Source organism: Ochotona curzoniae, unplaced genomic scaffold (genome assembly GCF_017591425.1).
Source record: "Ochotona curzoniae isolate NIBS_2020 unplaced genomic scaffold, NIBS_Ocur_1.0 contig_3037, whole genome shotgun sequence".
NCBI classification, from domain to species: Eukaryota; Metazoa; Chordata; class Mammalia; order Lagomorpha; family Ochotonidae; genus Ochotona; species Ochotona curzoniae.
Genome location: NW_024465699.1, coordinates 4,233,253 through 4,245,614, shown reverse-complemented (window position 1 = coordinate 4,245,614; position 12,362 = coordinate 4,233,253). Strand labels below are relative to the sequence as shown.

Genomic DNA, 12,362 nt, shown 5'->3' with positions numbered 1-12,362 from the left:
CCAGCCCAGCTGCCCTATGCCAGCTGCACACTCCCCAGGCCTTGATTCTTCTGAGTTCATCACGTTGAGGGGTCTGGGGGGCTCTACCTGTCCCAGGTTCCTCTGCCCAGCCTTTTAGAGTGGGCTTGCAGAAAGACATGACAGAGGAGCCCAGTCTCAATCAGGATTTACAAGTGGGTGACAGTCACATGCAGCTTATTTGGTGCATTTGTGCTTCCTCTGGGAAGTCCCTTTCTGATGGACTTGAATCATTTACGGTTACTTTTCTGGTCATATTGCCTGGAATCCTTATCTAGACAGTATAAAGAAAATCATTATATTTTTAAAGGGAAGGCAGAGAAAGAAAAGATGGTTTAGGCACATGGACACACACACACACACATACACAGAAATTTGGTCTCAGGGAAGACAGAAGTTGATCACCCCACCCCTTTGCAAACTCCAAGTGAATGAATAATTTATGGAGCTTTTTACAAACACTGCAATTTTCAAGTCATTCTAGAAAAAAAAAATCCGGTTCCATTACTTGCAGCCGCGGTTCCGTGATAAGCCCATGCAAAAAATGATTACCAATAAGTAAAATTTATAATCCCCGAGAGACCTGCCATCTACAGAAATGCATTGCCAATATGCATATCTTTGGAAAAAAAAAAAAGACAGACATACCAGGGTCCAGAAGGCTGATTTCTCTCACTAACCGAAGGCACCACTCTAAGCAATCTTTGAACCCTTCACTTTGCAAATGCTCCTAACAGCCAAGACTCCACTGATACCCAAGCTTTCAGAGCCTCATGAGCCCGTGCTCCGGCTATCTCTCACTCCAAGGTGGATAAGTTCTCTGGCAGTTGCTGAGCTCTTCCCACCCCCTGGACATGCAAGGGCACACCCTGGGGCAGGCTAGGGGCTGCCAGGGCTGAAGGCAGAGGCCCACCATTCCCCATGCCACCCTGGACCTGGGTGGGCCCAGCCAGACTCACCTCCTCCGACGGGCAGGTGTGACATCAGGCTGCCAAAAGGGTCTCCAACCTTCTCCAGCCTGACTTTGGTTCTGACCTGTGGCTTCCCAGTCGCGTGCACAGCTGGGCTGCACCCCCTCCCCACCCCCAGGAGCCTGCAAACTCCAGCTCCGGGCCACAGGGACGAGACGGGGAGTGGTGACTGATGCTCAGGCAGAGAGAGCACTGAGAGTGAAGAGCTCTGCCGGGAGACTTCCTGTTTGGGGAGGAAACCTCACTGGTGATAATTAGTGGCTCAGACTCCAAGGCCTCAGCCACAGGAACTGAGGGGGACAGCCAGCTGAGCCCAGGATGCATAAAACCCAGTCAATGGCAACCATCCCCCCCACCCTGCCTCACGCATGCACAGGAGGAGGCAGTGGGGAGGAGAGGGAGGGAGGGAGAGGTGTTTACTTTGCAGCATACAAAACCCAACATAATGACTGCAGAAAGTGATCATTTATCAATGCCTACGGGGGTAATGGATTGCAGGCACCCTGGCTGTCGCTGGCTTAGTGAAGATTTTGTCAGCTTTTCATGCCAATGAAGGCATCACTGCCCACTTGATGTTCCACAGTGCCCAAGGCCCCTTTTATCTAAGCACCACTCCTATAGGCATCATCTCCTCGGTGGCCAGCACAGGTAGCCAGCGTGCACAAAACCTATTGTCCACCACTCCTCCTTCTCCCAGTCCTGCCTTCCCCATGCGGCCAGTGCCGCTGCTTCCACCTTAGCTCTTGACCTTGACCTGGCCCATCCAAATCCCCTGCCTTGAGGATACAGCCCAAGCCGTTGGGGATGCTTCAGCCAACTCCCTCCAGCCCCCAACAACCTCTCCCTGCTCTGAGAGCAGTGGCAGCTATGCACTTGGTGGACGGCCTTTGACAGACCTGGGGTCATTCAGGTTCAGCCCCATGTTGGCAGCAGGATTGAAGGTAGGCTGTTCTGATGAGGGAGTCCAACAGTAAGGTGAGCACCCTAAACTTGCACCTGACTGAGAACTGCCCTTGTGTGCACCTGCTCCCAGCTTTGCTCTTGTGTGCACTTCTCACTCAGGATCCCAGGCCTCTCTCTCTCTCTGCTGTGGCTGCTCTACTGGTCACCACACAATGTCAGCTGGGGATGGGGACCTATTCTGCTTTCTCACCTGTTGTGTCTGGCCCTAGACACTGGTTGTGCCAGGGGGGCTCAGAGATTGGGAACAATAGTTAGAGACACCAGAAGCCATTAGAGGGGCTAGAAACTTACAGTGCAGGTTCCCAATATCCCTGCTTCAGCAGATGTATGTGTGTGGACAGGAAAGGGGTGGGGCAGGGTTTGGGGAGGCACTCGGGGCTCTGCTCCTATTGCTACAGCACGGGGGAGGAGGAACAGTTCCTGGAGGGCTCCTGGACGGTGGTAGCACCTGCTCCAGAGGTTCTCACTCTATCTGGGACTCCCATGGTCCTGGGAAGCTCCTCTCCAGTACTCCATGCATACTCACAGCAGACACGGTCATGGGAGGAAAACAGACTGCCCTGGCCCTTAGTCATACCCAGGCTTGGCCTGCCATGTTATTGGTCATGTGTGGGCCTTGCTGGTCACCTGGAAAGCCCCCCAACACAATATGCCCATAAGCCTGTTGTGACCCTGTGCAGGCCCCGGCACATGGCTGTATACCCAGGGTGACTTGACTGTTGAGTGTCAACCTGCCTACTGCCAAGACCCATGCATGTAAATCCCAGGCAATTAGGAATGTCACAAATGCACCATCCCCGTGGCCTGGCAGCCATCTCACAAGCTCCTGGTCCTGCCATCACACATCCTGTGGAACCCTGTGGTCTGCAGGCAGATTGAGAGGCTCCATCTACCATGGAAGGCTTAGGAGGCCCATCCCCCAATGCCCAGCCTCCTTTATCTTTATGTCTGGGTTCAACTTTAGCACCCTGAGGTTGTCCAGTTTCATCTCCTAATTGTCAAAGCTCAAGAAGGCTTAAAACAGGGCAGCCTGTTCAATTTCTACCTGGCTCTCATCAGGCCAGAAGCCAAGCCCACTTTGTACCTGTCCTGCAGGTGGTGCTGGTGAGGCAGGAGGACAGCCTGGCTGGCAAGCGCTGTATATTGAGAAATTCTCTTTTTTTTTTTTTTTTATTGTTGCTTACATTGTATTATGTAGTACAGTTTTATAGGCGCTGGGGATTCCCCCTACCCCTCCCATACCCCTCCCCCCATGGTGGATTCCTCCACCTTGTTGCATAACCATAGTTCAAGTTCAGTTGAGATTCATTGCTTGCAAACACTTGCCTAGCATAAAGTTCAGCGTCTTATTGTCCAGATAAGTTCAGTGGCCTCTTGGGGAGACCTTCTATGGTCTGAAGATAGGGCTAACAGAGTAAAGATCCAGTCAGTTAAAAGCCCCAACAAGGCCTCAGTATCAATATACAACATTATGGAATTAATTGACATAGTATTGGGTAAACAATATGTTAAAAATAATGCAAGTTCCCTTCTTCGAAACATCTGGGTTGAGACAGTATCAATGACAGGTTCAAAAAATAACAAACAACCAAACAAAAAATTACAGGTTAAATAGGGAACTTAAGCTGCTCAAGCAGTGAACCTTGGTCTAATCAAGTCTATGTTTCTAGTGAGGTGCAAGACCTTCTGCCCAAGGACTGAGAATTTGCACGGAATTTCTGGTTCCTTCACTCACTCTCTGATCTCCCCTGATCAGAGATGCCTAACCCTGATCCCTAATAGAAAGCACAGCCAGCAGTGTCAGGGGGTAGGAAGAGGCACATTTGCGTCTTTGAATCCCAGCTCACTTAAGCTGTGTTTCCTTGCTCTCACTAACACTGTTCCCTCACTTGTGTTCAGTGACATCTGGGTGAATGGGTGGGGCCACTGCAACCATGGGTTAAGCAGACACCTACTTATGGGTGCTGGTTTGAGTCCCAACTGCTCCACTTCTGATCCAGCTCCCTGCTAATGTGCCTGCAAAAGCAGAGAAATATGGCCAGGTGCTTGGGCCCCTGCACCTCATAGGAGACCTGGAAGAAGCTCTTGGCTGCAGTCTGGCTTAGTCCTGGCTGTGGGCTGCCATTTAGGTACTGAATCAGTGGATAGAAGATCTCTCTCTCTCTGTAACTCTACTTCTCAAACACTTTAAACAACTTTTAAAGGAAATATCCAGATACGGGTGAGGCACTCATTTTTAAAAAAATATTTATGTATTTTTATTACAAAGTCAGATATACAGAGAGGAGAAGAGACAGAGAGGAAGATCTTCCATCCTATGATTCACTCCTCATGTGAGCACAACAGCCGGTGCTGTGCCAATCTAGAGCCAGGAGCCAGGAACTTCCTCTAGGTCTCCCACAAGGGTGCAGGGTCCCAAGGCTTTGGGTCATCCTTGACTGCTTTCCCAGGCCACAAGCAGGATGGGAGCTGGATGGGAAGTGGAGCAGCTGGGACTAGAACCGGTGCCCAAATGGAATCCCGATGCGTTCAAGGTGAGGAGTTTAGGCGCTAGGCCACCATGCTGGGCACAAGGCACTCATTCTTCCAGGAGGAGGACTCAGCCAGTTTTTGTTGGATGAACAAAGGATATGGCCAAATTTGGACATGGGTGTAGTCAGCAGTTAGGAGTATCAAGTTTGGAATGGAAAGTAGAGGTTAGAATTGCACAAGTCCTTGAGAAAGCTGCATGGCTCTTCAGAGTCTCCAAGGGACAGAGGTGCTCCTGTCCTGTGTAGAAGGTGCATGGTCCAAGGGCAAGGGGCTGAGCTGAGCACAGATGGGAGGCTGTGCTGATGGGCAGGCAGATGGACTAAACCCTCCCCTTGCAAGTGCCGAGATCCCATATGGCCACTGGTTCATATCCTGATTGCTCCACTTCCTTTCCAGCTCCTTGCTTATGGCCTGGGAAAGCAAAGGAGATTGACCCAAAGCCTTGGGACCCTGCATCTGTATATGGGATATCTGGAAGAAGCTCCTGGCTCCTGGCTTCAGATCAGCTCAGCTCTGGCTGTTGTGGCCACTTGGGGAATGAACTACCAGATAGAAGATCTTTCTCTCTGTCTCTCCTTCTCTCTGTAAATCTGCCTTTCCAATCGAAAGAAATAAAATCTTAAATAAAATAAAATCTTAAAATAAAATTCAGAGGCCCCTTCCTGTCCAGATACTAAGAAGCATTTCATGGCAAGCTCAACTTCCTTAGCTGGGACCTGCCCAGCCCAAGGAGACCTGGCCAGGTCGGGTGGGCAGGGCAGGAAGGGGTGGATCCAGCCTTGGGAGAGCCTATGTCCCCGAATGGCCTGCTTCCCTTCACCACCCCAACCCACTGAGTTGTCCATGTGCAGGCTGGATGGACAAAGCAGGTGCACAGAGCCTGCTCCCAGGCTGAGAGGCATGTGGCCAAGACACGGAGCTGGAAACCTTGGGACTTGGAGGCGAGGCCAGCTCTGCGGCAGACAAGGGGGCCTTGGAGACCATCTGGGCCTCAGTAGCTTTCTCTGGAGGAACTGAGGGGTTCAGACCGGAGGAGCAACAAGGCTGGAAAGTCCCAGCTGAGGAAGCCTCTGATGGTGACTGTGCTCCCTCAAGTCAGCGCTTTGCACAATTAGCCCCCACCCCCACCTCTAGACGGGCACATATCCTTCCTGTTTTATGAGGGGGTATCAAGTTCCAAGGCCTTGGCAAGGATGTGCAGATGAGCAGCCATGGTTCCGAGAGCTGGCATGTCAAGTCCCCCGTGGCCTCAAAGTCAGGCTCTCTCCCCTATAGTCGGCCCGCCGCCTCCCTGCCCAGCACTGTGGTGCGCAGCTTCAGATTGGGGCCAAGAACTTTCGTTTTTTCACTCCCTGAAGCCCCGCCTTGCACTCTGATTTCTGATAAGTCGAAAGACAGGGAAGGTCACTGGCAAGGACAGGAAAACACTGGCAGGAGAGGAAGTCTGCACGTTCGACATCTCCAGGGGCTGGAGAGGCCGCATCTGCAATTGCAGCTGGACCAGACCAGGTCCCCGGGACCTCAATAGGCTTTTTTTTTGGTGGGGTGGGGAGGAGAATAGATGGCAGGTTGTGCAACACTCAGGTGTACTGGTGGTCCAGCCATGGCTCCCGGCCAGCCTTGGACCCAGCATTACTCCAGGCCAACAGCCTTCCCAGGTTGCCTGTGGGAAGCACCTGTCCGCCATTCAGCCTCCTAAGGAAGCTGGATCTTCCTCGCCTGCCTCTCCACAGCCATTCATCCATCAGACATCTCTCAGGCACCTGTTCCTCACCAGCCCCTCTGCAGGCAGCTGAGGACACAGAGGGGTAAAACGCAGTCTGGACCTAGCAGGTGCTCCTGGCTGAGTGGGTCAGCCCTGGGTAGGGACATAGGTAAACCTTGAAAGACTCTGGAGTTGGGTGGTACGCCCAGCTGAGACCCTTTGGTCCCCAGCATGTATTCTGGGGGCTCCCCAGGATTCCCTGAGGACAAGGCCCATCTCTCCACTAGGAGATTCCAAGTCAGCCACATTGGGGTTCAAATCTCACTTCTGTAACTTGCTCTCTGTGCGGCTCCGTCTCCCTATCTGGAACAACAGATAGCCACAGCGCCTTCCTGTTGCGAAGATTACCGCGGACATTTGCACTCAGCCAGGAACCTGGCACACACCTCAACGTAAACATACGTTTGCTATGAATTTTATCGCGGCCACGCTAGAATCGATACTAGCGCGGGGTAGGGATGAGGAGTGTATTTCTGGAGCCTGTCTCTTTGGCCAAGGCGATCAAAGTCCCAACCACGGCTCTCGGGGCAGCCCGCCCCCCGATTTCGGGGAAATGGACAGGATGAGGAACTTTGCCGGAAAGGGGTCTCTGCGGGCAGAGGCGGACTCTGCACGCACACAGCCCAGCCTCTCCTAGATCGGGCGTCCCCTACGGGGCTGCGACGATCCAGGAAGGTCCCGCCCACGGCCGCAAGGCCCTCCCTTGGGCCGGGCGGGCCCGCGCCGCTGGGGGTTCCGAGGACCTGTGCCCTGGCAGGGGCCGCCCCTAAGGGCGCTTGCCGGAGCTCAGTTCTTTCAGCTCTCGGGACGCCCGCAACTCCCCCACGACTCCCTAGAGAAGGAAGCGCAGGGGCTGAGAGGGTATCAGGGCGCAGCTTGTCCGCTGCCGGGCGCACGTGGCGCGATCCCCGGGTTGGGGGAAGTGGGGGTTCGCGCAGACGCGCGGGGATGGCGCAAGGTGCAGGTGGGTGGGCTCACGGGCTGGGGTCCCCAGAGGCCGGCGCAGTGACAGGGGCAGGACACTCACCTCTGCGGCCCGCCGCTCGGAGCCACGGCGGTAGCAGCGGAGACGCGTGCAGGTCCACGGCAGAGGCGGCGGCTCGGCCCCTGGCTCCTCCTCTCCTTTCTCCGCGCCCCACCCGCCCACAAGGGCCGGACCTGCCCTGGTGGTGGCCGCCTGCCAGCACGCCGCCCGCCTGCTTATCCGGCTCGGCCACGTCCCGGAGGGCCACAATCGGGCAGCCTCAGCGTCCCGGGTCGCCACCCTCCTTCCCTGGCCCGGTATTGCGCGCCACTTCATGGGGTACACGTGGCTAAAGCGAGTAGACCTCTGGGACCAACAGCTAAAGGCAGAGCATACAGGCGATGGTGATCCCCTAATGTCTTTCCTTCCCCGCTCCTCACCCAAGGTACATCTCGAATTCACGCCCACTTATTTGACAGCTGTTGAACGACAGGCCAGGGGTGTTTGGATGGGGAGAGGCCACCGGCCTGTGTGTGGGGTGCTTCCTTTTCACTGTCTGGGATTCAGTAGGCCCTTGGGATCCTGGTGCAGTTCACTCCTTCTGTGAGTGGCACCTGCTGCTGAGATGGCCTCTGCCTTTACAGATGAAGCTCTGATGGGTAGAGGTGGCAGGGCGGGGGGCGGGAAGAGCCCTGATCCTTGGGATTCTTTTAGAGTATTCTTGGGGGGTAGGGGGCCCTTTCCACCAGCCCATGATCACCGGGTGGGTCTTCTGAAGCCAGGACCGTGTGTTCCAGGAAACCAACTTGTGTTGGGCAGATAAGTGCAAGAGAACAGCCCCTCCCCCAAGCAGGGGGCCTGGGCCTCAGGACCCCACCAGGCACAATGTGTGGTGCTTGGGGGGGGGGGGGCAGGGGCCCTGCCCCCACCCTGCCACCTGCTGAGACCATCCCTGAGTAGCTTGGCTCCCCCCCAGCCTCCAACATCCTTCTCCCTCCCTCTTTTCCTCTCTTCCTCCAGGCACAGCCAGACCCCAAGACCCAAAGCTTCTCCAGAAGCCCACCCAGGCCCCAGGCCACACTCTGTCTGAGCTACTGAGTTCTTTTTTTTTTTTTAAGATTTATTTTTATTATTTTTTTTATTGGAAAGGCGGATATACAGAGAGGAGAGACAGAGAGGAAGATCCTCTGTCCGATGATTCACTCCCCAAGTGAGCGCAACAGCCGATGCTATGACAATCCGAAGCCAGGAGCCTCTTCCAGGCCTCCCACACGGGTGCAGGGTCCCAAAGCTTTGGGCCGTCCTCGACTGCCTTCCTGGGCCACAGGCAGGGAGCTGGAAGGGAAGCGGGGCTGCCGGGACAGAACCGGCGCCCATATGGGATCCCGGGCGTGCAAGGCGAGGACCTTAACCACTGCGCCACCGCGCTGGGCCCCAGCTACTGGGTTCTTTATCATTCACAAACACCTCCCCTCACCATGCACTGTGCCACCAAGCAGTGCTGGGGGAGGGGGAACATGCAGGCGGTGTCCCATGCTGGCCATTTCTCTGGGGAAGCAGCCGGGTCCGACCATGCAGTGGTCTTGGCAGTGGGTTGTAAGCTGCTGGAAGACAAAAACCAGTTCCCAGGCCTGGCTGGTGCTCTCTGCTGTGTGCACATGTGTACACACACACACATACACAGATGCTTAAGTATCTGCTCTGGGGGCCTGGCGCGATAGCCTAGCGGCTTAAGTCCTCGTCTTGCACGCACTGGGATCCCATATGTGTGCCAGTTTGTGTCCTGGTGGCTCCGCTTCCCATTCAGCTTGTGGCCTGCAGTCAAGGAAGGCCCAAAGCCTTGGGACCCTGCACCCGCATGGGAGACCCGGAGAAGACTTGAGGCTCCTAGCTTCGGATCGGCTCAGCTCCAGTCATTGTGGCCGCTTGGGGAGTGAAGCAATGGACAGAAGATCTTCCTCTTTGTATATCTGACTTTCTAATAAAAATTTTTAAAAATCTTGAAAAAAAATCTGCTCTGGTTTTTTATAATCTCTGGGTGTCTTTTGATGGAGCTGGGGAAATGGGAATGCTGGGATGGGTCTTTGGATCCTTCTAGCATCCTTGGGGCCTGATGAATCTCTTAGCTGTTTTCTTATAAGCTGGAGAGAGGCTGATTTGAGAGCTGAGCTGGCATTGCTTAGAGGGATATGGAGGACTTGTGCCAAGAGAAAATTGACACAATGTTCTGGAAAGGCACAGGCAGGGAGGTGTGTTGGGGCCTACCACATGCCTTGTGGATGGAGGTGGGTCCTGCTTCTGGCGTTGGGTGACGGACCGGCCCACTTCCTGTGGACTGCAAATGTCTGGAGTGGAAGCTTGTCTCTCCTGGCCCTGGGGGTGGACATGAGTGAGAGCTCACCAAATGGCTCCTCAAGTCTGGGGACAAACTCTGCAAAGCAGAGGAGTCCCCTCCTGCCCCCAGAAGGCCTGGAGCGGCAGCCAGCTCTGTCCCTGGGTCTTTCTGTCCTGAACCAGGCCCAGGGCAGACAGGCAGAGCCATCCCTTCACTGCATTTGCAGATCAGGCCATTCCTTTGCCCCAAACCTCCCCAGTCAAGCTCCCTGGATCTCTTGGAGCAGCATGGAGCCTGGCAGAGGCTGTTTGCCTCTGCTTCCACTGCACAAAGTAAGACACCTGCTGTTTCTCTTCTTCCTAGCCCTTGGGGTCTTCCAGCACACCATGAAGCCGTTTTTTGATGCTTCCTGTTTAGTAACCGTTCCCTCCCCCCCCCCCCCAGAAGAATGAACTCCTCCTATAGTGATTTTTTTTTTTTCTCACCTTTCTCCACTTCCAAAAGTTAATGGAAAATGGAAGTATAAAACTGAGATCTCGGGCCAGGCGCGGTGGCGCAAGTGGTTAAAGGTCCTCGCCTTGCACGCCCGGGATCCCATATGGGCGCCGGTTCTAATCCCGGCAGCCCGCTTCCCTTCCAGCTCCCTGCCTGTGGCCTGGGAAAGCAGTCGAGGACGGCCCAAGGCTTTGGGAACCTGCACCCGCGTGGGAGACCCGGAAGAGGCTCCTGGCTTCGGATTGTCATAGCATCGGCCGTTGCGCTCACTTGGGGAGTGAATCATCGGATGGAAGATCTTCCTCTCTGTCTCTCCTCTCTGTATATCTGCCTTTCCAATGAAAAATAATAAAAATAAATCTTAAAAAAAAAACTGAGATCTCTTTGATGCAAAACTCTTGCTCGTTCCAAAAGTGCATTTCCAATAAACTTCCTGGAGCCCCCAGTGTTGGCAGAATGCACACACTCCTCTTCACCCTTGTTTATCTTCAGCCTCAGGAGAAGCCACTCTCTCGGGCTCCTGGCTGCTCCGCACTGCTGCCCCGTGCACCCAGCGCTGCACGCGGCTGGGCAGAGCAGGGTGTCTCACACACACTAGGGATGCCTGGGATTGTAGCAGAACATTCCATCTCCAGAGCCCCTGAGATGGCCCTTGCTTGAAGCATATGCTAATCCCTTAGCTAAAAGGAGTGCAGCAAGAGATTATAGACTTTTAATGCTGGCCAGAGAGAAGCTTCTTGGCTTGATCCAGCATTCCAAGCTCAGGAAGGGAGCACATTCATTTCCCGAAATTGACTGAATACAAGCCGTATATGAAAAGCCATAGGCCCTGATGTATTCTCACAGCCCTCGCCGGCAATCAGGCCATCCAGACCTGGTCCTGCACGAGCCAAATGATGGAAGACTGTGGCCCCAATGAAGCAGCCATCCCCACAATACCTTCCTCCCCACCTTGACTGGGCACCTGGAGACTCTCCTCCAAATTTCCAGGAGGCAGGAGGTAGCTGTGCTCTGAGTGGAGGACCTTCAGGTGACTCAAAGCCCCTGGAAGAAGGGCTGTTCACTCACTGTGAATTAAGGTGAAAGCCACGGCCAGCCTTAGCCATAGCGGCAGCAGGGAGCAGTCATGGGAAAGGTGTGAGGTGAACTGACTTGCAGAAGTGTGCTTGAGGCCTGGATAATTCCCAGGCTGCTCTGCTCAGTACACTATTGTGAAGAACTGTCGTGTCACATACGGCATGGCCAGCCGCTACTGCCAGGTGTTGGAATCGCCTCTCCCTTTGTGTCCACCCAAACCTCCTCTCCGCACCCCAGTTTGGTTAACTTGTCCGTGTTGGCACAAGCTGGCCCTCCTTTCGCCCTCTGTGGAAACCTGAGTTCTCTCTAAGCCTGGTGGTGTAACAGGTACCCCTGTATCTACAGGGAGATTCACCTGTGGCCAGCACAGACAGTGGGGAGGGTCCCGAAGGAAGGGGCTGAACGGAGAGGGTGTGCAGAGGGCAGGGATAGGGATGGGGGTGGACTGCACAGGACTAGATGGGTTTTTGAATGGGGTTCCCTGGCACCCAATAAATTTTGACGTCAGAGCTGGAATCTTGGATTGGGTCAACAGGGATGGAGGGCAGTTGGCCCAGCACCTGTGGATGTACTTGCACACTCCCCTCCCCAGCCCCGCGCCCCTGGGAGCAGGTTTCCCCTGTCTGCTGTGATAACGTGGCACCTGCCTACTCACTTGGGAGAGCATCCGAAAGGCCCTGGTGCAAAGTCTGGGTTTTAATCCCTTGCTGTTCCACAAGTGGTAACCTCTGGCCTGGGAAGCTTCTGGAAATGCAAAGTTTCAGGCCTGCCCCAGGTCTGTGGTGTCAGAACGCCCTGGGAGACTGCATGTATGGTGAAGTTTGATACATGTTGGGTCCACACTGGGACAGTTCAGACCAGAATCACACTCTCGGCTTTCTCAAAGGTTCCTGTGAACCAAATAGTCTCCCTTCATCTGCTGTCTATGTGGAATAAATGCCTCTGCCCTTTTGCCGACAAAGCTCAAAGCTCTGCGAACAAATATTTTACCGCAAACATGCCTCCTTCTTTTTAGTCACTGGTCACATTTCTTTTCTCACCATGGTGGCTAGGGTGCTCAGACTCATGTTCACAATTCCAATTATTTTATAAAACATTTAAACTCTACTTTTTTTGCCCCTTTCCTAGCTACAAGTTTATGACTTTTCTGCATCTGGTTTACTAGTTGCCTTGTTAGGCTTTTCACGGTAAGCCGTTTTTGTTAGAATAAGCAAACACATAGGGCTTATTTGGGCACTCCAG

At 54.1% G+C, this 12,362-nt stretch overlaps 1 protein-coding gene across 1 annotated transcript in view; it reads right to left on the bottom strand.

The window, feature by feature from the left end:
• The window catches only part of STEAP3 (STEAP3 metalloreductase), a 32,083-nt gene extending 24,778 nt beyond the window's left edge, over window positions 1-7,305 (bottom strand). Inside the window, exon 1 of the mRNA XM_040979118.1 lies at window positions 7,277-7,305. The gene's annotated coding sequence lies outside the window, so the exon portion shown is untranslated. The remainder of the gene's footprint in view (window positions 1-7,276) is intronic.
• Between the last annotated feature and the right edge of the window lie 5,057 nt (window positions 7,306-12,362).